Source organism: Podarcis cretensis, assembly GCF_951804945.1.
Source record: "Podarcis cretensis genome assembly, chromosome: 3".
Taxonomy (NCBI): Eukaryota; Metazoa; Chordata; class Lepidosauria; order Squamata; family Lacertidae; genus Podarcis; species Podarcis cretensis.
In genome coordinates, this window is record NC_137172.1 from 41662656 (window position 1) to 41690491 (window position 27836).

General features: G+C 42.7%; 1 long non-coding RNA gene across 2 annotated transcripts in view; it reads right to left on the minus strand.

The window, feature by feature from the left end:
* Positions 1-27836, minus strand: part of LOC307212358 — a 46541-nt gene that overhangs the window by 8478 nt on the left and 10227 nt on the right. The gene's annotated exons all lie outside the window — the stretch shown is intronic.

Genomic DNA, 27836 nt, shown 5'->3' on the forward strand with positions numbered 1-27836 from the left:
CTGAAGTGTCTGTAACTCAAGGTACCACTGTAGGTGCCTTTTGTTTGGTAGGCAGGTGAGGAGCAAAGAGAAGTAGGGGCATGGTGATAGCGACCACCCACTCACCCATCACCACACGTGACAAATTGCCGACACTAAAAAAATGTGCTAAGGAGGCTTCACATCAGCAATGACTGCAGTTTATCCACAGCTGCACACAAGAACACATCCACAAGAACACACATCAAAATTACAAGTGATAAAATGTAAGAACATTAGAAGAGCCCCAACAGATCTTATCACACTTTGTATCAAATTGCTCCACTGGCCGGATGTGGCTTGCGGACTGCCAGTTGACCATTTTTGATATAAATGATTCATGTTTCTGCTTACTTCTGCATCAGGTGCCACTCAATGCTGCAGTATTTTTAGCTTTCTCAAGCTAAGCAGATCAATATGTGGAGGAGAATCTTTCAAAGGAAATCTAATGAGTAACAGCCAAGTTTGTAACTGGCTATACAAAAGGTCACCTTGTCATCTGGATTAGTAGGAGCTGCTGGAAGGCAAGTGGAGACCTGCAACAAAATGTTCCAGTCTCCCCTCAGACCTCAACAGGCCTGCTCTTGCTCAGGCCTCCAGCCAGCCTGGAGCAGGACCCTTGGGGTGTTGTTTAGAGTTCAGGAGGAGGGGGGGATTTCAGGAGGAGGAAAGGAGGGGAGAGAATAACAACTAAAACCAATGAAAAAGCAGATGAGCTTAGAGAAGCCATTACTTCAGAAAAGAAAAATATATGTGGAGAACTTATTATTCGGCCTTGTGATATTGAACCTTCCTCGTGTTTCCGTTATATTTTCAGCAAACAGGAGGGCGAAACATTTTCTTCAAAAGGAAAGCTGAAAAAACAATACACAATCAGCAGCATCTTCAGCCATGGGATGCATATGGAGGCCCTCTGTTTTTCTCCTGGCTACTTAGTCCTTGTATAAATTTTCTAGAGGAGGAAATACCAAAGAATTCCTTTAGTATAAAATTATTGCAATTTGGATTTATTATTCATCTCCATTTCATCATGCCAGAAAGCACACATTTGGTATACATTTTATTAATATAGTAGTGGGCTGAGCACAATGATAAAGCAAGGTCATAAACGTAGCTGCAGAGAGGGCAGAATGCCAGCAGATAACATGAGCAGCTTGTATGGCTGTAGGACTTTAAGGTCAGCTCCCACATGGGCAAACATTAATGCTGTCACTACATGGATCCACTCCAGGAATTCACAAAAGTCACTCTCTTACGTGCTGGCTTTTATCCAGCAGCTGAGCAGCACAACTGCAGCCAGGATATTCCTGTTCTTGGCTAAGGAATGGCTTGCTGTTCTCATTGACACTGAGACCTTGGTTGTATGCTTAGGTTTCAAGACTGGGTCATCATCTGCAGCAAACTTCCTTCTGTTTAACATCCATGTGAATGTTTGCTGATACTAGTAGGATGTATCCACACATTGTAGAAATGGCTTACTAGTGTGTAAAATGCTGCCTGCCTCAAATACCTTTTATCACAAACTGGAATCTAGCATCAATTTTGCCTGGTCTGTACAGCTAATTTGTTTTTGAGAAGCAGTTCCGTTTGCTTGTTAAACAAATATCCTTATTTTAATGCCACCAACATACTGTTCAAAAATAGGTTGGAACCGTGAATGGTTACAGTCTTGGCCCTTCCTGTTTTGTGGAAAGAGACATTGTCATTTTCAACTCTCCCAAGCCCAGATATCCAATAGCCTTTCTATATATGGTAAAAACAGCAAAAAAATATTTGGAGTTAACTATGAACCTTGAAAAATAGAGCCAAACAACCAGTAGTTCAAGCCCCTAGCATACTTCAAGAACATCTTCATAGGGTAGGTAGAGGGAACAGTAGACTGCTGCAGGAGAAAGGGTGGAGGAAGATGAAGTCACTTTCCTGATATGTTGTTAAGTATGTGATACAGATGTAGATATTCCAAAGCTGAAGGGAATGATTACCAGTGTGTGTGTGTGGGTGGGTGGGTGGGTGGGTGGGTGGGTGTGGGTGTTTGGTAAAAAAACCTCACACTAGAAAAAGTTCATGAAAGAGCAGGCCAGTGTCATGAGAGAGGGAGCAGGATTATGGGATTCACCAGGGTTTAAAAGGAAAACTCTATAATTTGCATTTTCACTGGACTAGGGAGTGTTCACACAGCAAAATACAGAAAGCTTACATTTCTTTTCATTTCTTCAGAAAGTGAAGGAATCCCACTGTTTCAATTTCCTTCAGAATAACTTCACAAAATTATGAGCCAGTCCTATAAACCACTTATATACTGGTTTATAAGGAGGATACACTGCCCCTGCACCAGTGGAGCGGCTCCTACATCCACCCAGCCTAGGAGGGGAGGGGAGAACACACAACCCATTAAAAAAGCAAGCAAACAAAAGGAACAATAAAGGCAGACATTCCCAGAGCATTCCAGTGCTAGCCCAGATGCCAGGAATGGTGCTGGCACTGCCACCTACATATACAGCCCACACATGGAGGAAGTCAATGAACTCACGACACCAAGAACTACTCTGCATCACAATATGCACAACATTCAAAGCATCCATTTAAAGTTTTCATCTCCCAAGGCCCGCTTTCTCTTTCTGGTGCACCGTGGCAAACTTCTCCATTTCACCCACTGTAATTTCATACTTGGGTCTGAAACAAGGAACCACTTGGCCATAAATGCCTCACTGTTGAACCTACTTATTATCTTTCATTCCCAAAGGTGTTTTCTGTCTTTAAAATTACTCAGGCAGACAGGGATGTGGACAAAATCATGGCTGGGCCAGCCCCTCTCACAGCAGGTCATCATGCTCTATTTGCTTGTATTACTGATTATATTCTGGATGACATTTTATTTTAAAATATATATGTGCTAGCAGTGTGATACTTTAATTGAAATACAAAAGGACAAAGGCCTTCTCTGTGAAATCTTATAAATTGATTTTCTTGGACACATCTAAGCACTTGGCATTAAGCTAAGGTAAGGACCTTTTACTTGCATGTTTGGGCTATATTTAACACCCAGCTTATGATTTACACCCAGCCGATCTTTATTCTGCAACAGTATTTCCAAAACAAAACCAAGGGACGCTATCTTGATGTCACTAGTAAAGCAAAGCTGTCTTGTTAAACTTTTGAAATATGCATACATTTGCTTGCTCCCAAAAAAAGTAATTCAGAATATAGATAACTTTTTGTATTGGGCCTTTTTAAAGTTAAAACTCTGCCAGACAGGAGTTTTCCCAGAAAGGATCTTTCTTGATAAAGCTGTGTACTCGTGCAGAATGCTTACCTGAGAGCAGGCTGCCAGAAGCATTGCTGGTCCAAGACATTTAGGGGCCTGAGGCCAGTGTCAGATCCTAATGTATATGCGTTTGCACTGACATTTTTTTTAAAAAAAAGCTAATGATTTTATTCTCTGCTGCTGGAGTTTTTTATGTTGCATTTGTGAGTGTGCGTACTTTGTTTAACGTTGTATCTTAATTTTTTATTGTCTTTGTAAGCTGCCTGGATAACTTTTTTTTTTTTGAGTTGGTATTATAAGCACCATTAATATATAAATAAAATAAACCCCTAAGATCTCACTCAAAAGATGAAACAGGGACAGAATGGGAACAGAGACAAATCCCTAAATACTGAACAACTGGAGCATTTGTCAGTGGCACATTATGCAACACATTGTGCAACATGCGCTGTGAGGACCAGCATCAAGACTATGATTGGGCATTATCCAAGGCCTCACACCCCAAAGGGAGTTCACTGCCAAGAGCTCTTTGAAGCTGCTGCTTACCTTCATCATTGCAACTGTTTGGTTGTTCTCTGCCTTTTGCTATGGCCCAGACAGTAGCAGAAACGAGAAGGAGAAGTGGCAGTGCCAAGGCTGCTTGCTCATTAGCTCTCTGCCTGGCAAGTGATGCAGTGATGAAGAGAAGGAGGAGCTTTTCATAATTCCAATGAGGAGGTCATGGAAGATGTCTTGTCCAAGGTCCCTCCCAAACCTGAATTTGTCACTGCACTATTTTTGCATTGCATTGTATTTCCTACAGCTGCGCAGATGACATGTTGAGGCATCTTTAAACACCTGCACTGACCCCGGCTCAACCGGGGTATGCTGCTTAACTTTGTCATGCACATTTACAGTCACTACATAGCAAGTCAAGGGACAGGGTTCTCAACTTTTTCTAGCAGGGGTCCATTAGCAGTTGTGGGAAAAGCAGAAACTGTACACTGTAAGCTTAATCTCCTTGATTTCTGCTTCCCTGCAGATGCAAGAAGCCAGACAAAAGAAAGTTGCTGATCCTACAGCTGGCCCATGCCATAGACATTAGAAAACTCCAAGCAAAAAGTTACTAAATCAACTAGTTGTGAAAGAGCCAAACCACACATATACCACAGAGTGTATTTAGTTCATCTGAAATATTGCCAGAACCACGCCCAGACTTGCCTCTCTCTCTAAAAGTTTCATAGCACTTAGTTGGTAAGTGGCTACAATTCTCCCTATCTCACTGCTCCACTGGCCTTATGGGGCATCCCTACTTTTCTGCCCCCTACATAGCTATCAGGATCCAGCTTTGTTCCACAATGTGAAAGGAGAGTAGGCAGTGGGTCTACAAAGCAGAATGTGCAGTTGTTGCACACACTCTAAGGTGCTGTTGAAGAAGCAGCCTGTGTCTCCAGATGAGGCTCAATTTTACAGTTGACTTAACCTATATTCCAGTTACTAGCATGTTTAAATGAAATATTCAAATGTCCTATTTGTTTAGGTGGGTTTGTTTAGGTGGGTTAGGTGGGAAAGAAGCCCCTAAATTATTGACCTGAAAAGCACATGAAGTAATTTTCAAGAAGCCTGTGAGTCCTGTTGCTGCTTTCATTCAACTGCAGCAAACAAATGTCCAATTAATAGAGTAGAGAGGAGTTGGTTTCTATTCCCTGCTCTGGGAAATCCATTTGACTGCAAGTGAGCCAAGATACAGGAGCTGGAAAGACACCTGAACCTCAAATGACTCAAAAGCTGATATTTATATCAGAAAGGAGGACAAAACTACATCTATCACTATAGGAATTGTGTGCGCCAGGTAGTGAAATAGACTTATTTGACCAGACAAACCCTGAAGTGCTAATAAAATGCTGGAGGAAGGAAATGCTTCAAGATCAGATTCTGTAGAAGCCATTACTGTAATCTGTATCTATAGTTTCCTAGCAACAGCTGATCCAGCAGACTCATGTGAATAGCCCCCTGGGTCCAGTGCCACATATCACGAATGACATTGTAGGGCAGGTAATGCATGTTTGATGGCTTGCAGGACCGGGACCAAAAATGTTAACATACATAGTGTAAAATGCAAACCTTATAACTGCAAACATAGCCTTCCTTTAATTATAGACCTCTTGGGGAAACAACCTCAGGAATAATATATGACCCTGGAACAATATTTTTAGTACACATATAACAAGAGAGGGATTTCTAAACTTTGAAACAACTTTTCAAATGTGGCAGATTTAAAGGCTGTTTAAGGAAAGCTCCAAGGCTTGATTTAAATGGTAAAATAAATTGCTGAAAAGTTGAGAAATTTTTCCTTTCACCCTAGAAACACTAAAAATTCCTTCCAGTAGCACCTTAAAGACCAACTAAGTTAGTTCTTGGTATGAGCTTTCGTGTATCTGAAGAAGTGTGCATGCACACGAAAGCTCATACCAAGAACTAACTTAGTTGGTCTTTAAGGTGCTACTGGAAGGAATTTTTTTTGTTTTGACTATGGCAGACCAACACGGCTACCTATCTGAACCTAGAAACACTGTTGATGAATTATATTTACTTATGTTCAACCTACTTGCACTGGGATTTTTTATGAAAAGCTATACAGGGGTGGGGGGAATGCAAGAATCTTCGATACTGCTCCAGCCTATTCCAACAAAATTCTACAGTAAGAATCCCAAACATGAATAGGCAAATGTGGAAAAGAATAAGGAGTGCACCTGGAGCTTTAGTTTCTGTTCTCACTGCTCCTGCCTGAACGAAATGCAGGGCAGGTTTTGTGGGGTTTTTTAACTGTTTAGTCTGCTCACAACAGCAAAGGCAGAAACAATGCACATCTCTGCAAATTTCAGATGGTAGCATTACTGACTGTAGCAGTTCAAGTCCAGCACCACTGACTTTTGCTGGCAGAGAAATGGATCGGATGAGGAGGGCTGGGTTGTTCCAACCACTGATGGGTCAAGGGGAATCCACAAACACTTACGTTTTGAGGAGGCAGGGAAACATGAAGCGGGGGAGGGTTGCCTGATAAATCTTAAGTGGTTTGACAGATGCATTGCTTTATCTGCAATTGCCATCTTGGATAGAATAAGCCCTGTTCCAAAATGTAAATGTAAAACACCAAAACAGTTTTTAAAAAAGTATGTTTCACAAGGCCTTGTAGTATTTAACTGAATAAAAGTTTTCTGCATGTTAACATGTTGGCTGGGGTCTCTGCCCATTTGCTCAGGCATTCTAATCCTAGTCAGTCCAACTGCTTTACAGCTTGGACTGGGGTGGGCACAATCTCTTTGGAAAAGGTGATGACTGATCACATGCAATATAGCTGAATTCCAAAAGACAGGCATGCAAAAATGTAACACCATAACTTGTTTAGTGTTAAGCTACTCATAAATGCTCAGTAGAAGACCTGCTCAGTAGTACCTTGAGTTCCTAGCACAGAGTTCTGAAAGTCATTTGGCCCAAAAGTAATTTGACTTGGCGCCTAATTAGAGGCGATAGTGGCATGATCTCTGTGTTAAAATGAACAGGTGTAAAGTGTGTTTGTCAGGGTGGAGGAAGGAATTTCATGGAGCAAGGGAGTAGGGAAAAGCTTCCTAAACTAACTGGTTGTTGGTGCCTATTGGAGCTGAGGCTCCAATACTTTGGCCACCTCATGAGAAGAGAAGACTCCCTGGAAAAGACCCTGATGTTGGGAAAGATGGAGGGCACAAGGAGAAGGGGACGACAGAGGATGAGATGGTTGGACAGTGTTCTCGAAGCTATAAACATGAGTCTGACCAAACTGCGGGAGGCAGTGGAAGACAGGAGTGCCTGGCGTGCTCTGGTCCATGGGGTCATGAAGAGTTGGACACAACTAAACGACTAAACAACAACAACAAATTGGGACTAATGGGGCACAAGGCAGGGAGACCAACATTAAGATGACTCAGAGGCAATCCCAGGCAGAGCCTATCCTTCTCTCTGCTGAGTTCTTCAAGTATAGCACTAAGTTAGAAGACTGTGCTGGTCCCGGGGGAAAGGTACCGTGATTGTAGTCAGAGTTCACGAGATGAGAGGCGAGGTCCGAAACAGGGAGCCGGGCGGGGAACAGGAACTCTGGGAGGTCAGAAGCAGAAGGCTGGGCAGGGAACAGGAACGCTGGAAGGTCAGAAGCTGGGAGCCGGGCGGGAACAGGAGCCCTGGAAGATCAGAAGCAGGAGGCCGGGCAGGGAACAGGAACGCTGGAAGGTCAGGAACAGGAGGCCGAGCAGGGAACAGGAACACTGGAAGGTCTGAAGCCAACAACGACGTTGCTCCCACAACCTGGGACCGGGCCGACTGGCCTTTATCAGTTCTGAGGTCAGGGGCGGTCCCGGCCCCCAGGAGACCCGCCTCTCTTGGCCTTAAGGCGAGCACTCCTCCTGGGAGCAACCAGTTCCCTTCCCCTCTCTGCCCTGAGTCTCTGCAGTTCAGGAGAGGCTAAAGGGTTACTGGGCCCAGGGGGAGACTCACCTGCAGGCACTGAGTCCTCAACCACCTCTGGAGCCAGAGTGGGATCACCTGGTGCCTGCTCCTGAGGATCCAACACAGGTGCAGGCGCTTCAGCATCAAGGCCCTGCCCCAATTCAGCCGGCCCTGGAGGCGGGGATTCCTGTGCAGGCTGGGATTCCTCTGGTTCAGCCTCTGAATCGGAATCCCAGGCCATCACAAAGACAGAGTTGGCTGAGGGCAGACTAAGGTTGGTGGTTCATTGCCCTCTTTGTCCTAATGAACCAGCCTCCTTCTTCTCATACCACCACTGTCATCGCACCACTGTCTCTCCAGCTACCTTTCCCCCCAGTGCAGATTTTCTGGCAACTCTTGTTCTGGCGAATGTTGTTCTCATCAATCCATAGCAGACACCCATGAGGAAAGGCAGCACCATGGAAAGCTCCAAGTGAGCCACTTGTTCTGACAAAGGCTGGCAGTGAACTGAGTCTCCCCATCCAGTCTTCCTTCCACCTGCTCCCTTCCCTTGTGCCCAAAGAGTGTGAATTCTTAAATGGCCAACCCCAGCCTAAGGGCAAGCACTCCACTTCTTTTCTGTGGTATCCCACCTGGAACCCTCCTAACGCTGTTGAGCAGGTGCAGTGATGTGGAGATACTTCGGCAAGGGCCGTAGCTCAATGGTAGAGCACTTGCTTTGCATGTAGAGTGTCCCAGGTTACATCCCTGGCATTTTCACACAGAGATGGGAAAGAGTCTCTGTCTGAAACCATAGACAGCCACTGCCAGTCAGTGAGCTAAATGGACCACTGGTCTGAGTTAATATAAGGATGCTTCCTATGTTCCTATGATTCTTCAGGCAAATAGAATTTGGGTTCTTGTCTCAGATTCATTAGGCTTCTGACCACCAGCTTCCTGCTTAGTATCAGGAAACTTCTCCAGTTCCTCAGCCAGTGGCATAACAGCCGCAGACTAAGCCAGCTCATCGTCCTCTGACTCTGAGATTAAAGCCTCTCTCACACACACCCCTTGTGCTTTGTATCTGTTCAGCAGTGAGCTGCATTCTGAAAAATGAGTCTGCTGCTGTTATGCCTCAAGTACACAGGAAGCTTATGGCCTTGGCAATAGTGCTACAGAGCTCCTGAACTCTTATCATGAGATTTAACCACAACACAATGTTTTTCTGAAAGACAAACAAACAGCAAGAGTCCTGTAGTTTGAGGTAATTAATGTGTCACGGATAAATGCATTCTTATGTCCCAGCTTTCATAGACTCTGAAGGCTACACTGGACATGCCTAGCTGCAGTACAAGAGGGGATTTTTTGTTTTGGGGGAATCTTCCATTTCCACACATTTCCAGTGAACATCACCCTTGTACCTTAAAGAAGAAAAGAAAAATCACCACCTGTAGTTAGTCCCTACATCCAAGGTTTGCATGTTTACTTGCAGATTACATTTTAAAAAGCAGTTGCAACTGCCTCAAATGCCTTTTGTATTAAGTTTATTGCATAGGTTTTTACAAGGGTTGGGAGAACTCTCCGCAGCTCGGTTTGAAACTGGGTCAGCATTTGCAAGTTTTCTCAGCGAGCATTCAGAAAATTCATCTGCTTTCATAGTTCTCTCTTAGCTTGAAATGATGGTCATATGCACCTGCACCTGCTCACTGGGAATTGTAGTTCCAAACATTAGCCACAGCAGACAAAGGATTCAACCACTGCCACACTACACACAAACAAATTTAACCATTGCTTTTTTATAGAAAACTTCAGTGTTTTACATTTTTTGGGGACTGACCCCTCTCGCTCTCCAGGCTTCAGCGAAAGCCTGCATTCGCCCCATAGGATGCACACACATTTCCCCTTCATTTTTGGAGGGGAAAAAGTGCGTCCTATAGGGCGAAAAATACGGTAATGGACAGTCAGAGAAACAATGAGACAAACAAAGCAGTCCTTTCCCTGACTTATACCTACTTGGTCCTTGGTGGCGGCCAAAGATACGCCACAAACATACCAGCACTGGATGCATAAAACATCAGTTTTATATGCGTGGAAATATATTAAATACTTTCTAACTGTAGTGTAATGTATGACACGAGCCAAAAACTGAAAGAGGGGGCAGATATTTAATGACTTTATTGTGGAAAAAATTGTCATCATATCTTTCATAAATACAGAATAAGGCCCCAGATAACTGGGATAATTAAAAACACAGGTAGAATGACAAATATATCCAGCCAGATGGGACATTTTAAACCCTGGCAGAACTTCCATAGTGCATGGTGTTAAACCACTTCCATTAAAATCTCTCTCCCAAATTGCTATATACAGTTGGACACCTGTGGTTCACACGCTGCTGCATTAAATATTGAATCCTGAGTGAAAATAGCGCTTTGTCAGCCAAAGGTACTCACAAGAATTCCCCAAAAGGCTTAACAACACACTGGCTAATGGGAGATTAATCTTTTAGAACTAGAAGTTGACATATGCAGTCAGCATGTAGCATGCTGTATAGGCCTAAGAGCATGGTGAGGCGAGGATTTCTGCAGAGCTTTGCACATTTTTTAAAAAGAGCTGTTTCTTTCATGGGGCAACTCTCCAGCTTGGCCGTCAAATAAGCCAATGAAATATAATACAGTTGACCTCTCAGAGCAAATTAATTGTTGATCGCCCCCTGTACAACAAAGTCTGAAAATGCCAGTGTTGGATGCTGTAGTTAAAGGGTGCTTTGGGTAAATTATGTAAAGGGCTGAAATTCCAAGCTGTATTTACCATATGGCTCTTATTTCTTCCAATATTTAAAGAGATCTCCTTCAGTGGGGTCCTTACCAGATTTATTAACAAATTGAAGGGTTTATATGCAATATAGACAGAAACTAACTGTCGTTCTTTTACGTAAATAATTCCTCCAGTTCTGTGAGGAAAGGAACCTCTAACAAACAGTTTTCAGCACCCTGATTCAGAGCCAAGCTAAACAGTGATTAGCTACCCATTTTTAAGTAAAAATAAATAAATAAATGTTTTAGTATTTTAACGTGTATATGCTTTAAAGTAGGGTTGTAATTTTTTCTTGATTTTATTTTTTTCTTGTTTGTAAACCACATTGAGTTTTTTGGGGGGGTTTTTTCAATCAAGCGGTGCATAATTTTTTTGAAAAAAGGGGGGTTCCGTTTACACTAATTGCCAGCATGGAGGGCCCAATTCAGACTGACGCCAGCTGGGAAGGGGGGATGTCAAGAGACTTTAACCCTTGGTCACCTGCCAGATGAGCGCGCGCACACACACACACACACACCTGCATTCTAGGGGGGGAAACCTCCATTGAAGTTAATGCAACCTTCCTCCCAATTCAACTTGCAGGTGTGGGAGGCCTGATCTGGATCCAATGGGGGGGATCAAAGTGTGAAAGCCTCCTATTACCACCACCACTGGGGTCCCAATCCAGGCTAAGACCCCACACTGTCAGTCTGTGGAGAGGGGAAAATGCCTGCTCTTAAAGGCACAGGTGCTTAATGTCTGGTCCTCAGAGGGATGCCATGACACTTAAACTGCCTCAAAACTGATGCAGATTTGTGATGTACATATACCCTTGAAGAATCCCGCCTCTTCCTTTTGTTTTCTTTTTGCATCCAATCTGCGAAAAAAACCCTTACCGTGTTGTGAAGCTCTGTCCCAGAAAGTTGAGGTTACACAAGGACTCACACCCAATATCAGTCTAAGGGAGTAAGCAGGTTCAGTTTGATTTCCCTGGTGAGAGGCTGGATCAAAATAGCAGTACAAATAAATGCAACATCTTGTCGATATTAGCCCGTTCTTGTAGAGAAATCTAAAAGGGAGGCAGTTAACAAATCCCATAAAATAAACTTCCAGTTAGGCCCTGCTGGGCTGGATTCTGAGCTACATCTGCTCCCAGATAACTGTATTCCCACTCTTCCATATAGTGTATTGTCAGACTGCCCAGCCACCTAGTGGAGAAATGTTAGGTTCCAGTTATTTTGCAGCAAGTTTTTAAATTGAGGGTTACATTTTCATACAGCTTCCTTTTTCAAACAAGGGTTGATGACAGGCAAATCTATCCTGCTTCTAACTGGCCTTCAATCCATGCAGAAAAACCTCAGTCCAGATCCCAGCCTCTCTTTACAGCTCTCTTCTTGGATGCTTCTGTCAGGTTCATGCCAAACTCCTGATCTCTTCCGTATACTTGGCAGGTATCTCTAAGAAGGGTGGATATTTGTTGGCAAACCTATTTAGTCTAAAACACTGAGGAACCACTGAAATAATACTAATTATTCTCCTGTCGTATTTCCCAGACACAGCTTCCAGGAGTATTTCCAAGAGTATTTCCCATGCAACACGATTTACTTCTCAAGGAACCTTGACTCCCAGAGTGTGCAGCACATGTGTTTCATGGGTGGAAAAACATGTGAGCATCTCACACACACATAGTAAAATTGTGTCTATGTAAGAACAACATGAACACTGCCTGCTGAATATAAGGATATGCTCAAATGGCAGTTCCTCACTGTAGGCTCTCATTGTAATGCCTGGTACTACTACACTGAAAGTGGAGGAAGCATCCTAGTAATGGCAGGTGTGTCTCTTTCAGTGGGCCTCCCTCTTTGGACCCCAAAATCTGCAAAGCCAGTGCGAGTCCCACGATGACCCACATCTGTGATATGGGCTGGCCTGAATGGGGGACAGGGGAAAGGGCTTGGTTCCTGCTACCATTGCCATTTAGATTAGATTCTTCTCTGACCCAGGAGGGTGACCAACTGCTGTATAGGTCAGAGAGCAAGATTTCCTCCAGAACAATATTGCTGTCCAAGCAGATTATGCAATGCTGAGATGTTGCATCAACAATGGGGCATCAGCAGGACCTATATCCAGGGCATGTATGGGCTGTAGTTTCTTGCTGTTGAAGAGGGATCAGAGGAAGTAGGCCTTGAAATTCCAAAAAAGTCTTCAGGTGTGGACCTCTGCTCAGACCCACACGCTGCTGCCTGTGCTTCTGGTGCCAATTTTGTAGAAGAACAACTTGGGACAAGTGAGGATGTATTGGGAGCCCTGAATCCCTCACTTTTCCAAGTGATGCACTTCTATGAGTGGTGATCTCAGGAAGTTTCTCCATTTCCAGTGTCTCCCCATGACCCTCAGACTCACTAACACTAGCAATGGGGGTCTTCCGCCTCTGATGAAGCCTCCCGACTCTGGCTCTTGTCTTGGTAAATGAAGCTGCTTGGTGCATCTGCTCCACTCTTGGATTGTTACAAGGATACAATCTAACCGGATAACTTGCCTTTGGAAGTTCAACAACAATATTCTCTGCCCCTTTCTTCCAAAAGACTTCACTGTATCAACTAGCCCAGTGTTTCCCAACCTTTTTTGGGCAAAGGCACACTTGTTTCATGAAAAAAATCTCGAGGCACACCACCATTAGAAAATGTTTAAAAAATTAACTCTGTGCCTATATTGACTATATATAAAGTAACTCTCTTTAATAGGAATCAAATAAACACAAAGAAAGTATTTTATAATTACTTTATTATGAAATAGTAAGTAAACAGAAATATGAAAAATTATAAAATACTTTATTCAGTGTGCCTTTTGTCCCTCTCCTCGAAATGCTCCAACTCAATGTTCCTCCGCGGGCTGGCCATTGGAGAGCCGTGTCGCCCACACCGCAGCCCAATACAATATGAACCCTCCCCTCGCAAGCGGCAACCCCTCCACACTCCCCACCTTAAGCCTCCACACGCGCCCTGCCCAAAGAGATGCCCGCCCGCGCGCGAGGGGATCCTTTACCTCAGCATCCCGCCAAAAAAAAAAAAAAAAAAGAGGGCGGGAGACTGCGGTCCCTCAGAGGCTGGGCGTTAGGAAGAAGCAGCCGCCTTCATCCAAGCAGGAGCAGCAGCAGCTGTAGCTGTAGTAGCGCCAAGCTGTGCCGGGGACTCCGTGCCCATGAGGGGAGGGAGGGGAGAGAGAGGAGAGGCAGCAGGTCGCCCTCTTAAGTCACGCGCGCGCAGGCACCACCACGCATCCCTCGCGCCCTCTCGCAGAGCCCCTGCTCAGCACCTCCCGCCTCGGGGACGCCCGTCATGAGCCGCTGAGAGGCCGCCAAGCCTCCAGGCTGCTCCCATTCAGCCTTAGGCGCGCGCCCGCCTCGGGAAAAGCGGTGCTGGGAGGCGGAGAGAGAGAGAGAGAGGACGCCGCTGGCCACGTCCCACCCTCAGTCAGTCGGCTCGGAGCTACTGAGGAGAGGGAGGTGGGGACGACGGCGCGTCTGTTCCGCTCGGGGCCAGCGCGCCCCCGCCCCCCTCTCCAGAATCCCCAACTAAATACGATGCGCTAAGGGAGGGGGGAGAACCCACCCACAAAGAGGACGCCTTTCTGCAGGGCGCCTAAGGCCTCTCGCCGCCCGGCTCGCCCGCCTCCCTCCCACGGCACACCAGGCAACGTCTCGCGGCACACTAGTGTGCCGCGGAACACCGGTTGGGAAACACTGAACTAGCCTACTTTGTACTATTATAATTGAAGTTGTCATGAGTCATTTCCAATGGCCTTTGTTTAGTTTTTCTGAGGAACTAGGAGTGATGGTTTGCTATCCATAGAAGGTTAAAAAATGTACTTCAATAGCCGCTTGGATTTCAGTTAGCTGGTTCTTGGCATCTCTCATTGCTGATTAATGATGCTAAGAACAAAGTAATCAGAGGAGCCAAGAGTAACGCAACTGTGAACAAATGAAGTAGGCCAGAAAATGTTTCAGATTCTAAGGACTTCTATTTACTTTTTCCCTTCATTGTCATAATCAGCCAGCTTCTTGTGTGATGTATACAAATAATGAGTTTCCTTTGATAGAAACAAAGTCTGATGTAAACAAAAACCAAATTAAAAAGAGCTTAGCCAAAATGAGGAGGATGAGTTGTGATACAGATAAAGACGTTCATACACTAAAAATGAAAGTTGTTATTTCTGTAAACATGGAGCTTGGTGAATGAATTACGGACATGAAAAGAGATGTTATGGAAAGGAAACTTTAAATCTGTGATTCCAAGGACAAGCATTTGTGTCCTAAAGCTGTCAGGGAAAGAAGGATGTGCCCTGAATTTTCTGAAGAATTAGCAGGGACTCTTTATTAGGGAATGCTGACTGCCATGAAGCGGTCTATATTAACAGATTACTAAATAAAAGCAAGCTGTGCTCTATTTCTATACAAATGTAAATTTCTCTGGAAATACAGCTCTCTAATTTGAAAGTCCTTCCTCTAATCCCTGATGGGCGAGAATTCCCTGTAGATATCGGCTGGTGACAAAAATGTGCTCTGTGTGTCTCCAAAGGAATTTAATATATTTTTATGTGAGGTATTCTAGCAGGAGGCCATGGAAACAACTTAGGCCCTAAATGGAAGGCTATATACTCATTGTAGCAGCTTGCCATGGTGCAGGATGCTGTGTCCACCCAACACTTATGTGGATTGAGACAACTAAGGACCTTCTTATTCCTGACCAGATGGTCTGAAAGAGAATGGAGCTAAGATGGGAATTTACACATCAACAAAAAAGAGAACTAGAGGAGACATATAAATATACTAGATGCAAATCTTTATTTACTGTAATTACTTCACCTTACTGAAGGCTGTGTGGCTACTGATGATCTGTGTGGCTGTTCAGTCTGCAGTTTTCCCATATGGTCACCAATAGGATCTTTGGCTGCATTCCTCTACCCACTCACTCCCCTGAGTTCTAGTGTTGCAGAAGAAAGAAAAGTATATCTCCACTATGCATAGACCTCCCCAAAGCTTCATTTAAAATTGGGGGGGGGGGGGGAGGGAGAGAGAGAAAAACATCAACCCTCTCCCACCATCTTTCACCATTGCTTGCAGAGAAGGTGCCTCACCCCTTTGGTTATTTTAACTGTCTCTTTTTGTTTATTTTTCAGCTCCATGAAGTTCTAGTTTCAGATGTAGTAACAATGCACACCCATCAAGGAAATGTGGTCAGGATCTCTCTATATCCTAGTCAATCCCTCAGTAATGTTTTGCAGTAAAGCCGAAAGAGTCATTTCCAGTTGCATTTGCAATATGAAGGTTTGCTGGCCCCATAATCACAATTCCTCACCATATGAGAATTCCTTCTCATCCCTTTCCTATTGCTTGGCTCTGACAATATATTATTTTTTTCATCTTTTTCTGGGTTTTATAGCATATGCTGAACCCAAATTCTGTCCTTCCTTGCTGTCCACATGCACAAATGATGAAAGATAGCAGGTTTTCTTCTATTTCCCCCCGTTTTCCTTTTCCTAACATTCTTGATGTGTGAGACATTAGGTGTACCCAATCCTTTTCCAAGAGAATCAAGGCCCCTCCAGGTGTCCTTTTTATTGTGCATTCATGATAACTTGTGGTCATCAGGTGCAGTCCACTTCTGATAATGTTTGTGCTTGCGAAAGTTTTGTTGTAGTCGTAATGTTCCAGATTACTTTTTGTCCTGCTTTTGTGATGGCCCTTCCAGTGGCAACAATGCATTAACATTCAGGAAGCATCACATTCAGGAAACAACTAATGGAATGGAAGTGGAATGACGTGTGGATGGTCCAGTATATATCTGCCACAAATGCACTAATATCGCGTCATTGACATGTTGCAGAACACAACCACAAAAATTTAAAGAACTCACAACTTTAGTTCTAGGACAGAATCATCATCAATTCTGCTTTTGCAGAATAGGAAGTGAGGCTAAGACTGTGTACTCATTACTGGTTTAAAACACAGTGAGCTCATTATTTTTATCAATTTGGATTGAAGCTGTTTTATGAGAAAGAGCATCAAAGTACAATATTTCTCAAAGAACAACAAGACAGGGACAGGATAAATATGAATTGTGGCTAATTTATGTACACTGCTTTCCAAACCAGCAGTGGGAGGACAGCGGATGCTGTGTAAATAGGAGTGCATACACAGTCTATGAAGAGGTAGCGCATTGCCTGGGGTTATCCATGGATCAAATTTAGAACTATTCGCTCTAAGTCCTAAACAACAACTACCAAACGAATGGGTTTCATGGAGAATTGATATTGGATCACATATTGATCCCACTTGGACTACATTTATATGTTAAGGAGGAAGGAAAAAAGAAAATAATGGGAAGTAATTTAATTAATGACCACTCCACTTAACTGCTTAGAAATGCACAGAAATACTGCACCCTTTGTATCTTGATGCAGAAAGAAAAAAGTAACAGTTTGGTTTATTAAAACTTTTAAATCCCTGCTTGCATCATTTATTTGTAAGTGCTGAATAAGGACCTAAATCCACCAATATTAACAAGGGACAAGCAAACATTATTCTGACATATTGGCTGTGTAATGTCATCCGCCCAGCAAGACCATACATTTTTTAAAGATGCCTGTAATCTCTAATGTGTTAATGTATTATTTGCTTTGGTGTCTACCCAAATCCCATTATGGAGGTTTTAATATGTTCATTCACTGCTAATTACTCCCAGTAGTGCCTGATAACAAAATGGAACCATAACCACTATTTCCCTTCACGATACTTGAAAAAGTAAAATAAATATTACTGTACATTTAAATGGATCTGTGGAAATATTTATGAACTGTGCACAGACATATTCAGTCGCAGGTTATTTCAGACTGTAATCCTGATCACGACTCAACCCTCTCTCAATTCTCCTCCTGTTATTCTTTGTTCTTGTTCCAATGGGAACATTAGAGGTTATACTGGAATTGAACACGAGCTTCTACCCAGTGTTTGCAATAAGAACACCAGGCATATTCTCATTCTTTCTCTCTCTCTCTCTCTCCATACCCTCATGCACTACAACAAAGGCTATGTACACATCATATATTTAAAGCATACAACTTGCCCCAAATAATTTTGGGAGCTGTAGTTTACCCATCACAGTTACAATTCCCCGAACCCTTAAACCCCTTAACAAATTACAGTCCCCAGATTTGGGGGAAGTCATGTGCTTGAAATGTATGGTGTAGAGGCAGCCATAATTTCAGGCCAAATGAATACCTATTGGAAAAGGCAGGTAAATTATGCGGATGTATATCCCCAAGGAACGAGAGAACAGGGTAAAGTCCAGCTTCCTTTTTAAGAGTAAAAAAAGCCCCCAGACAAACCCTACATCAACCTTCTCCATCCCGGTGCTGTCCAGATATTTGGGGTCACAACTCCCATCTGAACTTTAGTCCAGGGCATGCCCTACATAAACACCTTACCTCTTGCTCTGGAGATACATTTGGAGAAGTGGAGAAGGTCAAAGGCAGGAACAAAGAACATGTAATCTATGCTACAACGAAGGCATGTATTATTGCTTTCCCTTCCACCTTCCACCTTCTGCCTGTGTTTTGTTGCTGCAGGAAGAAAAATTGTATTCCCAGCAGTTCTGGGATTGGTCAGAGGGCAGTGTTATACAGTATAAGCTATATGAAAAAGGGAAATTCTTCTGTGGAAGCTGTACTGCGCAAGAAAAGAGTTCCAATCTTGACTGCTGCGCTTATGTGAACTGTTTAGTCAGGCTAGGAAGGAGTTAAACACCTGTGTACCACTGGGATCCAGTTGTGAGGATTACAGCTGCCAAGAAAGGAAGAGAATCTTCAGCAAAAGCAGCCTGCTTGGGCAAGCATCACTTACGGACATAAGTAAAGACCTGCTGAATCAGGCCAAGGCCTATCTTTTCTCCAGCAATCTGTTTTCACAGTTGCGAACCAATTCCCATGGGAAGCCCATAAGCTAGGCATCAGGGGCAAAGCACTCTCCACAGCTGAGATTCACAGCAACTGGTATTCAGGGAAATACTGTCCCCAACAGTGGAGACTGATCATTGGCATATTGGTTAGCAGTCATTGGTAGCCTTATCTTGCATATAACTTGTATGGCTGCTTGTGAATGACAAATAATTCTTTCCTAGTTAGTACTTTGGCAGAATTGGACTGTATTTTGTTCCTGTGGAGTCCAACACCCATCTTTCCCCTTATTAGGGGTGCGAGCACAGCCCATACAGCAGCACATACACCCTATTGTGTCATCAGAGGACAATCCATGAAACATTACTGTACTTAAGGATTTATGAATAAGTGTGAATATGTAGTACAACCTTCTCTCCTAACTCAATTGCTTTAGACTGGGAAGATTTTTTGTTGTTACTGCATTACACTGAGGGAAACACATGGACATGCAGGCTTTAAACAAATAACTTTTTACATTTTTCTCAAAGCTGGGTCTCTCTGGAATATCTCTTGTGTAACTATTTCATGAAAGCAGTTTTATGACTGTTTATAAATAATAGATTCTGAATAAAACTATCTGCTCCCAAATGAAAAGAAAAGAATGGGAAAAATTAAATAAGGAGTGCATTCCTAGCATATATCAATATTATTTATTAGAAGACCTTTCAAAAAGTTTTCCCAGTTTGTCTGGATGAGGACAGAAAGCTTTAAATCTGTGATGTAAGAAGTGTGTATTTTAATGATATTATCTCTAAAGTGATTAGCAAGTTTATGGGATAGGAAATATGAGGAAAGTTCCTTGGTTTTTGAGTATAAATCACATTTAGCACTTGCTCCTCTGTACCCTGGTGCTAGAATTGAACAAGATTGTCCTATTTAATATGTCCGATAAATCTAAACTGGAACAGTTATACAATCTTGAATCTATACTGTATTCTGATTTGTTAGCTTTTTGTGCTGGGGGTGAAATCAATATTGAAAATATGTCGCTGCATTTTGTTGGCACTCTGGTATTTTTCCAAGCAATTTTAAACAATAAAAAGGAACCAACAGTTAATCTGAAAACTGAATGTATAGAGTGTGATTTGTACTGACAAAATAACGACCTTATAGACTGGAAGACTATGTATAGTAATGGAAAAGACCACAAACCTATCCATATGATTGTGCAGAGAACCCTAATACAGAGCTGGTTTTGTCTTTCTGATTAATACCTCAGTGTATGTTCATCCACAGAACTAGCAGGCCCTCCTGTTGATTCTTTTTGTGCATTCTTGGCTGAGCACATCCCATATGCAATATCCATCCTGCCAGAATAGTGGTAGCATATCTCTGACTCCAATGTAATTGACATATGAGATTGTTCTACCTATTGCCTAACCAAAAAGATAATACAGAGAGCTGCCTTGGAAATTATAATGATGGGGAGCGTATGTGTGTTTCAGGGTGTGTGTGTCAATATTAACCACCACATGTATGTCACAAAGTAAACTTGATAAGCAGATTTGTATTTAAATTAAGAACAAGGCAAAGAGAAAGGATTTCTCTTAGCAACAGAGCAAATATGAAGCATTGGAAAAAATATTCCTTCAGTCCAAAAGAAACATATTTTGAATAAAAGCAATGCAATTTTGACAACCACCATCAAATACCACAGGGTTAAATGATCCTGAAGCTAAAGTTCACCTGGAAGCAATATGAACGGCCTCACCCTTTGCCAAATTCAATTTTGCTGCTTCAGAAACCTGCTGGCCAGCCAACTGCACATTTCTCAACAACACTGCAACGGTACCTAAGGGATACATTTCAAATAGCAAGCTGAGTGTTTTTGGCACTCTGCTGAGAACTTGCATTGTGCAGGCAAATTGCTATCCAAGAGGCAGCAGGCAGGATCAAGAGGCACAATTAAAAAGAAATAGGCAGGCACCTGAGAAAAAGCGCTGAAGGCCACAACCTGGCTGTATCCCAGCAAACAGAAAAAAACTGCTGTATCTACAAAAAAGAATGGTAAGTGCTTATTGCAAAGCGGCAAGAAAATATGCCTTGTATTGTGCTTATCACTAGCCATTGGTATCTTTTAGAAAGTAATCTGTGACGATCAGTTGAAGAAAAGCATGTCCACATGGTGGTAAGTTATGGGGCCATAAAGACTTATTTTAGGCCTTCTGGTACCTGCAGACCATATGTGAACGATACACTGGCTAACTGGTCTCTTGCTGGTCCAACAGACCCAGTTCCAGGTGGTAGGGTATCCTACGCACCATTTGGAAAAGCAAAACCCTTTGGCTATAGACAATAAACACTAATTAAGGACCTAACTGAACATTACATTAGTGCTGTGATCAGTTATCACATCAAAAGTTTTTAAAAATAAAATACCAGGCCAGAGTGAAATGGGAGGGCATAGCTATCGGCACCGCAACACATGAGTCTCTCTCTCCCCCACCCCCCACATGCTAAATGATCACAGATGGCAAGGGAAGATGTAAAGTGTCCCTTCCAGGGCACTTTGGGCCCAGTGGCTACTGTGGCAACGATCAACAGTAAATGCACTTGGCATTTTATTTTTTGAAGCCTATGATGTGATTGGTGATCATATTGTTAATGTAACATGTTAAGATCTGATCAACACACTTTGTGTAGAAGTCCATGTGTCTCAGAGTGCCTTGTTTTGTCTAGGAAAATGTATACGATCAGGATGGCTGAACTATGGCTGGAAGGGTTTTGTTTTTTAAAAAAATAATTAGAATGATTTAGTTAAAATAATATCTGCTAATAATACTTTTTAAAATATTTTTTTCTCCAGACATTTCATTGAAATAGGCATTTCTCTGTTATCTGTCTGAATGAAAGAAGGGACCGAGATGCAATGTTAAATGTGACTTCGTGCAGAATGTGCATTATAAATTCTAATTTAAAAGCAAATAGTATCTGCTGGGGGTGGGGTGTATCTAGGGCTGCCATACATCTGGAATTTCAACAACCTTTGTGTCCGGATTTTCACTTTTTTAAATATGGCAACCCTATGTGTATCAGTATTTATCAGGATAGCAGCAGGCATCACTAGGGTACTTCCCCAATGCCAATAATATTTGTAAACTACTTTGAGGTGTGTTTCCTTTGTTTATTACTCAAGTGGTACATAAAATTTGCAAAATAAATAAAATAATAAATAGCAGCTTTTGAGAAATGGAAAGGATCATGGCTCAGTTTTCATGCTTTTCATGCAAAAAGATCCCAGGTTTCATCTCTGGTGTCTGCAAGTACAGTGGTGCCCCGCAAGACGAATGCCTCGCAAGACAGAAAACCCGCTAGACGAAAGGGTTTTCCGTTTTGGAGGTGCTTCGCAAAACGAATTTCCTATGGGCTTGCTTCGCAAGACGAAAATGTCTTGCGAGTTCCTGCGGAGTTCCCCCCCCCTTTTTCTAAGCCGCTAAGCCGCTTATCCGCTTATCCGCTAAGCCGCTAAAAGCCGCTAAAAGCCGCTAAGCTGCTAATAGCGCTAATCCACTAAGCCGTCAATGGGCTTGCTTCGCAAGACGAAAAAACCGCTAGACGAAGAGAATCGCGGAACGGATTCTTTTCGTCTTGCGAGGCACCACTGTACAACTGAGAAAGACTCCCTACGTGTTACCTTGAAAGAAGAGCCTCTGTCTGTCAGCGTCAACAGTACTAAACTAGAGGGACAAATTGTGGGAATGTTCATGGAGGCATGAGAGGCTATATTGTTTATTAATATCCTTCCTAACTTGCACTAGCAAGTCCTATAACTTAGCAGAGTTTTACATTCCACTTTTAAATGCACAGCAGGTAGCTGGTTGCAGGCTTGTTTAAGCCTCTCAATATTAGATTCCTGTGAGTTCCCTTAGGTAAAGGGTAAAGGGACCCCTGACCATTAGGTCCAGTCATGACTGACTCTGGAGTTGCAGCGCTCATCTCGCTTTATTGGCCGAGGGAGCCAGAGTACAGCATACATGTGGCCAGCATGACTAAGCCGCTTCTGGCGAACCAGAGCAGCGCACGGAAACGCCGTTTACCTTCCCGCCGGAGCGGTACCTATTTATCTACTTGCACTTTGAGGTGCTTTCAAACTGCTAGGTTGGCAGGAGCAGGGACTGAGCAACAGGAGCTCACCCCGTCGCAGGGATTCGAATCGCCGATCTTCTGATCAGCAAGTCCTAGGCTCTGTGGTTTAACCCACAGCGCCACCCATGTCCCTGGGAGTTCCCTTATATCCCTCTTAAAAGAATAAACACACCACAAACTTGTGTAAAGTATACTGTATAAAAGAAGTTTACTCACATCATCAGTTCACAGTTGGATCCCTGAAGGCCGACTTAGTTACAAAGTATATACATGTGGATCTATCCCATACGGAGATAGTCCCTGTGTCCTCTGTTGGCTTAGAGCCAACAGAGCAATTCTAGCTAAAAGCTGCTGTTCCAATTACGGAGGTACTCAAAAAGAGAGAGATGGCTGTTTGCCCTTTCCTTTTGTCTTACCTGGACAGGTAAGGTCATGCCCACATCTAGTCACATGCAAAGGAAGTATGTCCCAGCCAGGACAAAACAGGAAGTTTTTGACTGGCTGGACCAAACATTCCCTCGCATGTCCACTCTAGGAAAACAAGGAATGTTGTATTTGACTGCTACTTATGTATCATATCCCACACAAATGGTATGACTTGGTACAGGGAAGCTTCCTAGGTTCCTATGATTTTCCTCAGAACTGAAGCAGGAAAAGAAAGGGTTAAATCCCTTTCTTTGTCTGCTATGATTCCCTGGCCCCTGCCAGCAGATGCACTTTTGCGCTGGATCTACATATTCTGTAGAAGGCAACCAGCATCTAGTTGGGTCCAAATATTCTATTTCAGGCAAGCTATTGTGGCTTTAAGGACTCAGGAAGGAAGGAAGGAAGGAAGGAAGGAAGGAAGGAAGGAAGGAAGGAAGGAAAAGTTCTACAGTGATGCTGTTATGCATCATTTCTCTCAGCAGGCTTGGAATAGCAGAGTGGGGAGCTGCCAAGGCACAGGAGAATCCAAACTGTCCAACAGCAATGAACGCTGGAAGACAAACATCAGGTGAAAACACGAAAAGCACCTGTCGTCGTCATCCGTTTATTAGTCACTTTTCCAACAAAAATGGTGCTCACAAAATTGTCTAGTGATACTTCCAGTTGTCAGGTTTGGACCAAAGGGACTGACTGGTTACATGAACACAGGTAAATGCCATCTGTACTCATCCACAGAGTTCCGGATAATAACTGGGATGGCAGAAAACAGAGGTTTTGTTCCACTTATGTTTCTGAGTGAGTGTGCTCGTGCGTTAAAAGTCTTTAGATTTGGGAACACTCTGAAATTTGAATAATTTCACCCTTTCAATAAAAACCTTTCCACATTCCTGCCAAAGAAGGGAGTCTTCTTTAGAACATAAAGTATCCTTGGCTTGACTGTGATCTTGATGACAGCTGACCTCTCCATACATGAGCAGGGGAGTTTGTTTCATTGCCTGGAATCTTCCCACTTATTTTGAAGTTTGTATGTTTTATGTCAGTACTGTAGGAGCTTATTTGAATAGCCTAGATAATCAAATCCAGTCTTTGATCGTTGGAAGGACCACATTGTGGTTTGTTCGGTCTAATATTAATGAGTAATTAGAATAAAAGCATCCTGGCTTTTTAAATGTAATAATAATAGGCTACAATTTTACCTAGGTCAAAAGTAAGGTATCTTGTTAACATCTTTATTTGTGTGGATCCCTGACCAAATGTGTGTTAAATTTCTTTACCAGCTAATCTAAATGACCTCAAAGTAGTTTCATGACAGCTATCCAGTTAAAGAAGAGCAGCATTATATAATAACAATCTTATTTATTGGGGAAGCCAGGGAGATACAGTTTAATAAGAAATTTATAAAATACAGTGTCAGTTGCAAAAGATTATATAGGTATATAGAAAGAACCTAAAGAAAGCACCATGTAGATCTGGAAAGCTGGGATTTTCATGTAACCAATATTATTATTATTATTATTATTTATTTAATCCCATTTATTAATCGCTTCCTGTGATACATCTTAAAGTGAATTAACATGCAGCTCTATTTCTCCATAACATTTGAATCACAGATGATTAAGCATGATCTGGACCGTCATGTGGATGCAGTGATGGACTGGATGAGTGTCAGTCAACTGAGTTGGAACCATGGGAATAGGGAGGCACTATGTGATAAGTAACAGGAGGGAATTTCAGAGGGTAGGTGCAGCCAGACAACTTAAGTTCAAATGGAAAGACAGTCCTGTTGTATTGTTTTATTGTTTCATTTTATATTTTGGTTGCATCAGTTTTCAACTTTCACTTTTCTAGCAATTTATTTTATTTTATTTTATTTTATTTTATTTTATTTTATTTTATTTACCCTGCTAACTTGACACTGAATTCATTCTCACATGAGCCCACATAAAGTTAGCATTTTCCTATCTCTGCAATATTTTATTTTGTTTTTCCCCACATATAATAAACATAATTTAAAATAGCTGCTCCTGTTGTTTATTGCAGATTTTGTCATGTCAACTGTGAGTTGGCTTTCAAAAGTCGGCTATATATATCCACACTCTACCGATTAACTAATAATATTGTAAAAGGGGCAAACCTGTACACACTTGCAGTACAAGTGTGTGTATACAAGTGTCTGCTCAAAAGCAAGTCCACTGCATTGAGTAGGACTTCAACTGTATGTATAGTATGTCTCAGTGGGCAAAATGGCCTTCATTGGCATGCATAGCAGCAGACTACAAAAATAAATTTTAAAAATGAAAGACCATTGTTGACAACATAAGGTGGCATTTAGCTAGACCTATTGAAAGTAATAGACCTAACCTAACTATGTTCATTAGTTTCAGTGGGGATACTCTGAGTAAATCTTAGTTGGACACCACCCAATGAGTCCATTTTCAGAGCAGTAATTTGTCCACCCACTCAGTAAGATTCAAAATGTTCATTATCTATAAACCAAAAGTACTCAACAGTTATAGTTACAGGGCAACCCTATGCCTGTTTACTAAGAAGAAAGTCCCACTGACTTCAGGTAAATGTGTACAGTGGTACCTCGGGTTACAGATGCTTCAGGTTACAGACTCCTCTAACCCAGAAATAGTACCTTGGATCAAGAACTTTGCTTCAGGATGAGAACAGAAATCGCGTGGTGGCAGCGGGAGGCCCCATTAGCTAAAGTGGTACCTCAGGTTAAGAACAGTTTCAGGTTAAGAACGGACCTCTGGAACAAATTAAGTTCTTAACCAGAGGTACCACTGTATAAGGAATGCAGCCCTAATCTCATTGCAGTCAAGAAAACTTTAAGGACTCTATCAAGGTCACACATCAATTCAGCATGAACAGTGTATTCCAGAAATATTGATATTGGTTTATGATGGCAGTCCTTCTCAAAAGGCTCATGGCCTGCTTAGGCACCAGCTAGTATTGAAGATGAAACTAAGGAGACATTGATCTTCCCACCCATTTTTAAGATTTTAAAAGATCTTTGGTGTCTTCATAAGCTGAGGAATTGATTTCCCTACTGTTTTCATGAGACATGCAGGAAGATGGAGCCATTAGCGTTGCGCATTAGAAGGGGAGTTCAATCAATATAAAGGGGCGATATGAGTGGAAAGAGGAGATTTCCTAGTGAGAAAGAAAATGCTGGTTTAAGAAAGGGATTGCCTGTACAAGAGCTGAGAAATTATTTTCAATTCTTAAATGGGAGTGAATGTTTGCCTAAGTCTCCGATAACCATCGAACCATAATAAACTGGAAAGATAGACTCCATACAGTTGCTAAGACACAGTCAGGTTTATTATGTTTAATGCTTCCATTTCATGTCTCTCTCTAGTTTTTCACGTAATAAGCGTTACTTTCCATTTATTTCACATGCAGTTACTAAAGCAACGCCAGCAAACTGCCTTTGTTAAAAAAATTAGAAATATGGGAAAAAAACATTGTATTTTAAACAGAGATTGAACTTCAGGCCTTTAGGCCTGGCCTTTTTTAGAACCAGAAAAGTGCTAATGAACTGGGCATTGACAACTGGCACATATGGCAAGCTGAAAAATGGAGCAGTGGCCTGCATATTGAAAGAATGCCATTGGGTTTCAAGCTGCATTATGTCCTTTACTGTGCCCACATTTCTCTCTTCCTTTGAAAAAACATTGGTACTTTCCTGTGCTTCTATAAATACGAGTTTTAGAAATGTGTATGTTTTTTGCAACTGCTGAGAGCTGCAGCTGCAGGTAATTATTAAATGCAATCCCTTCCCACTTAATTTATATGTCCTTAATCGGGCCATATGTTTCATTGAATCAACTCCTAGAGAACATATCTATAATAATAAAAGGGTAATGACTCCTACTTCACTGGAAAAGATGGCGCAAAAGGGAGGGAGATTATTTATCTCTATCTATAGATGTTAAGAACGTGTGTGTGAGAGAGAGGGGGGGGGAGGGAGAGGGAAATTGAATTACTGCTTGTAGATGCTATTTAAATGTGCCTCAAACGTGTTTCTTTTACATTATTCTCTAAAGCATTGCTTCCCAATTAGCTAAGTACTATGTACTTTCAAAAGCCAAGACATGGACCCCCTACTTTAGAGAATATTTATAGCTCTATGGTAGTATTTGTTATCCAAATGGTGCAGGTGGTCTGCGTAACACCAACTGGGAGCTACCGCTCTAAACCAGTGGCTGTACTTAAAGCTTAAAACTGACTCTGGACATTTTTGTGGCAATGTGAAGCGATCCCTAGCCCTTTCTGCTTGTATGTGCCCATAACGTTACACACAAGGTTACACAGCTAAGCTGTGGCTCCATGACTGCCCCTATTGGTTAAATCTAGGATTGCTACCTCTGTGGGGGGGGGGGCAGGCCTCTTGAGCTACTACCCTGGCCTATGAAAAATGAGTTGGGAACTATAAATAAGTAGGTTAAGTGCCTTGCAGCAAGGCAACAATCCAACACAGAGTTAAGCATTATGTACCCCATTGAGGGACGCAGGTGGCGCTGTGGGTTAAAGCCTCAGCGCCTAGGACTTGCCGATCGAAAGGTCGGCGGTTCGAATCCCTGCGGCGGGGTGCGCTCCCGCTGCTCGGTCCCAGCGCCTGCCAACCTAGCAGTTCGAAAGCACCTCCGGGTGCAAGTAGATAAATAGGGACCGCTTACCAGCGGGAAGGTAAACGGCGTTTCCGTGTGCGGCTCTGGCTCGCCAGAGCAGCGATGTCACGCTGGCCACGTGACCCGGAAGTGTCTCCGGACAGCGCTGGCCCCTGGCCTCTTAAGTGAGA